General features: G+C 36.1%; 1 long non-coding RNA gene and 1 pseudogene across 1 annotated transcript; both read right to left on the bottom strand.

The window, feature by feature from the left end:
* Positions 1 to 1,205: 1,205 nt before the first annotated feature.
* Positions 1,206 to 2,792, bottom strand: LOC106321305 (annotated as a pseudogene).
* A 21-nt stretch (positions 2,793 to 2,813) lies between these two features.
* On the bottom strand, positions 2,814 to 3,192 carry LOC106321307. The gene is made up of 3 exons (XR_001266041.1): positions 3,087 to 3,192; positions 2,941 to 2,982; positions 2,814 to 2,858 (listed from the first exon to the last, which is right to left on the bottom strand). It is a non-coding gene; the product is annotated as an uncharacterized LOC106321307 (long non-coding RNA).
* Between the last annotated feature and the right edge of the window lie 1,307 nt (positions 3,193 to 4,499).

The following is a 4,499-nucleotide window of genomic DNA, read 5'->3' as shown; positions in this document are numbered from 1 at the left end:
AGGGACGACCAAGAAGGAGATTTACAAGTTCTTGAGAGAGATTTGAGAGTTTTTATCTTGTTTTGTGTGATTTGTGAAGATTTGTAAAGGAGTTCATCTGAAAACCATTTGGAGAAGATCTTCTGAACCTTTACTCTGTTTTAATACAATCTTATCATGTTTTCTTCATCAAAATCGTTTTGTTCTTGCTTAGTTATGTGTGAGTAGTCATCTAGTTGGGTTTAGGGGTTCTCATAGGGGATTTCTTGATGTTTTGATTCATAAAACGTGTGTAGACTAAGGGATTACGTTTTGGTTCTTCATCTAATGGATTTCTTACTGCTTGAACTGAATTGATCACTTAGTTCATGATATCAGATTGTTTGATGCACCGAAAGTGATTGTTTGAACTTCCGAAAATACTTTAGATGAGCAAAGTGTCCTTAACCCTCGGAAGTTGATGTTATTGCGCTTTGTGAACATATTGAACCTGTTCTTAATGCTTGTTTAGAAATTGAAACTCAGCGGAAGTTAGTGTGGAGATTTCTATAACATAGAGAATTAGCGCTACGGAAGTAGGTTAATTCTAATATCGTGTTTGAGTTCTAGACGGTTCTTAATATATCCCTGTGTCTGCCATTAATTGTATCTTGATTAAAAAGAAATCCCTGAGAATTCCCAATGCCCAATGTTTGTTTTAAAATAGTTTTCAAATCGTTTAAATCATTTTTTTTTACAGCTTGTTTATGTTTAGTGACACTAAAGAAAATTAAATAAAAACCATCAAAAATATATCTTCGTTCGCTGTAGCTATTAACTTGTCTGCAACTCTACGTGTGATCATCGGTCCCTGTGGATTCGATCCTGCATTACTACTGCGTACTTTACTGTGCACTTGCAGTTAGATAATCGGGTTAAAACTTGATACATCACTCTCCAAGAATCTTGGCCTTTTCTCGGATGGCTTCAATATAAAATCTGCGGTATTCCAAAATTAGGGGTTTCAAGGACTCCTCTTACCTCCAAATTAGAACAATAATGGATCATAAGAAGTAGCTTCTTCTTGGAAAAAAGAAATCCTAATTAATCTCACGCATAGATTCATCATTCATGTATTATGTGTAGGATACACTCTTGTAATGTTATAATAATAATCATATGGAGAAATGAGTAAACTTTATGAAACTGTGCAAAATAATTTACACGAACGAGAGAGTGACTGATTTTATAAAGCTGGAAAAGTTAACAAATTGTTTTTTCTTAGATCAACATAACAAATTGTTTTTTTTTTTTCAAACTCTTCCATTGATAAGACTGACCGACCATACTCATCATCGATTCACCGCAAAACCAAAGTCATCATCTTCTATCAACCGAGAAGCAAAGACATTGGTAGAAGCTTCGAAGTCTGTATCAGAAGACTCTCTTAACCTCTCTATCTTCTCCACAGCATCTCTCATCTCCATCCTCCTCTCTTCATCTTCTTCGCAACAGCTCAGCCCTATTTTCAACAGTCTCAGCATCTCTGCTTTACAGTTCTTCTTCCCAATCATTTCCTTGTCAAACACGTCACTTGTTTTCTTCTCCTTCACCATTTCACTCACCCAAGTCACAAGGCTCATGTTAACATCATACCCTTTACTTAGATAATTCTCAGGAAACCTACCGGTTATAAGCTCCAAGATCAGGACACCGAGGCACCACACATCGGTCTTCTTCGTTATATGTCCCTTTAAGCTGTACTCTGGCGATTTATAAGCGATCATTAGGTTATGAGATTGCTCTGAGTTCATCACGGGTCTTAGCGCGTAGTCTGTTAAGAGAGGCTCAAATGCTTTGTTAAGAACGACGTTGGATGACTTGAGATGACCGTGAGGGATGGTCAGTGTTGGTAGCTCCTTGAACAAGTAACCTAAACCCTTGGCAACTCCTTGTATAATATTTAGCCTTGTTGGCCAATCCAATCCAGGTTGATCCACCGAATGATTCGCTGAAACAACAGAGCAGTTTTATCACGTTAAAACCTAGTAGTAGTAGTAATAATAATAATCATAATAATAATAATAACGACGACAAAAAGTAAGCGGCAAAAAAAAAAAGTAAGCGTACCGTGAAGATGGCTTGCCAAGCTACGGTTCGGCATGAACTCAGCGATCAAAAGCTTCTCTTCTCTACGGTAATAGTAAGCCACAAGAGGCAACAGATTCGGGTGGCTCAGCTTCCCTAACCTTCTTATATGCTCATGAAACTCATCTCTTCCCACGTTGTTCATATGTTTATACCTCTTCACGACCACCGTCTTGCCGCTACTTATCCCGGCTTTATAAGAAGCACCAAAGCATCCACTCCCAAGAACTTCAGCAGAAGCTCTCAGAAGATCTTGAAGGTCGAATCTCTGAATGTCTTCTTGCAGAAACAAGAGCTTGTCCTGGTCCTGTACTGTTACTCTCCTAGTGGTGTAGCTAGTAACAGACTCCGCGGCTCTCTCCGTGTCCGCGGGTTGATCATAACTGAATTTATATGTCCTGTCTTGCCCCGCGGATGGATAAGCCGACAAGCACTTCTGTTTTCTGGTGTGAAAGACACACCACAAGGGAGATGATCACTAGTATTACACCAATGACAATCAAAAGGATTGCAATCGTGTAGAAAGAGCTGCTCTTGTTCTTCTTCTCCGTGGAACTAGGAGGAGGATCCAGAAAAAACCATGAATCCCCTGAGCATGAGCTTAGTGGAGGATCACACAAGTCCTTGTTCCCTGAATTGTTCAAAAAATAAGAACAATCATTTGCATTTCAAATTCAAGAACTCATGTGGAAAATGTAAAGATTCTTCTGAGCTTCTTGTCTTTGAGGTGACCCCACAGGAGCGTTTTGAATCTGAGAGATAAATATATAGTGAAACATCAAAAACAGACACATCTTTCGTTTATGTTTCAATCTTGAAAGATTAGGACTTTACCTCCGTCTCGAGATATAACAGAGGGATATCTCGCGCATCGACCTGCGAAAGCAAAGAAACAATAGATTTAGTTCATATAATCTCCCTAGGACCACTTTCTTCCCTTCTTACGGTTAGAACTTATTATACACGAAAAATCAATAGACCTTATCCCCGTAGTTTTCGTGTTCTGCACCATCATCAGCGCTAGATTTTGTATCAAATAGTTGGGTTTTGCGAGATTCTGCTGAGAAAAGAAGCTGAGCATAAAGAAAAACAAGAACTTGAAAATGACCAAGAAAATACATTGTCGTAATAAGACTTCTAAAGAACTGTTTTTTTTCTCTTGCTGTTGATGTTCTTGAATACCGTAGTATATAATTCGTTTATATATAAAATTTCTTTGTGTCGTTTGCGTATTAAAGTTTGAGTCTGTGGATGCAAAAAGTAACTCATAATATTAAACACACAAAAAGTAAATCATGTTAACTGTTGATGTCAACGTTGTATTTAAATTTGCGTATTAATGTTAATTGCTTTTGTTTGCTAGCTTCTTTTTTGAGATAATTGGATAAATAGGATATATATAAATTGATTTGTATGATGGCAACTTTTTTCCTATAAATCAATGAGGAGTTCTTCCTCGTCTGACGAAGTTGTTGTTCTGTTAGTGCCTAAATTTCAAGGAGACAAAATTGCTTACGATGAGTTCAATGGAGCTTCATTTAGTGGCACGGTTTTCATGGCTTTTTTGACCGATGCATCGATTGATATCTTACTTTAAGTGTACTAAGATTAGGAAAAGTCGGTGGCCTAATGGGTAACTCTTTTGGCAACCCTGGAAGGGTTTTGCCTCAAAACAGATCTTCTTCTTTACGACATTGGTGTTTTGATTGTCTACATGATGATCATCATTGGTATTTAAAATCATCTTCTTCTAGTCTAATAAATAATCTTCTGCTACTTTGTTAAAGCTTACTCTTCTCTGGTTGTTGTTGAAGGTGATGTGTTGGCTGAAAAAAGAAGAAGATGTGACCCACCATTATGGTGTTCTTGAGCGATGGTTCGGTCAGCATTGGTGGAACGCAAGAGCTGTTTGAGAAATCTTATTGGTGAGATACTCACTAAGTATGTCACTAATATAACATTATCTTAAACTAAAATAAATCTATATAATTTTTTTAACATATGAAATCTTAATATAAAATTTATAGTTTTAGTACTATTACATTAATTAAAAACTTAATATACTGTTATATTAAACTTCAATCATTTCAATTTAAACTATGAATAATGGATCTTTTTATTTTAAGATTTATAAAAATATATAAAAATGTTTTTAATATCATATAAAGTATGAAGAGAGGTGATTTTATTTTATTGACAAAATTTTGGCCAATTATAAAATGACATGTGCAGAGGAACAGTTGTTAAGCTTTTGATTTAAATTTAAAATTTTCATTTATTTTAATTACATTTCAAGTCTTAGATACTTTTTAGTATATTTTCATTGGAGCTGCTTTTATTCTTCTTATTACAACTGTCACGGGCCGAGGACATGGAGATGGACCTTGCAATGC

The sequence above is a fragment of the Brassica oleracea genome, unplaced genomic scaffold (assembly GCF_000695525.1).
Source record: "Brassica oleracea var. oleracea cultivar TO1000 unplaced genomic scaffold, BOL UnpScaffold01408, whole genome shotgun sequence".
NCBI classification, from domain to species: Eukaryota; Viridiplantae; Streptophyta; class Magnoliopsida; order Brassicales; family Brassicaceae; genus Brassica; species Brassica oleracea.
Note: the sequence above shows the minus strand (reverse complement) of the source record. Positions and strands in the feature narration are given on the sequence as shown.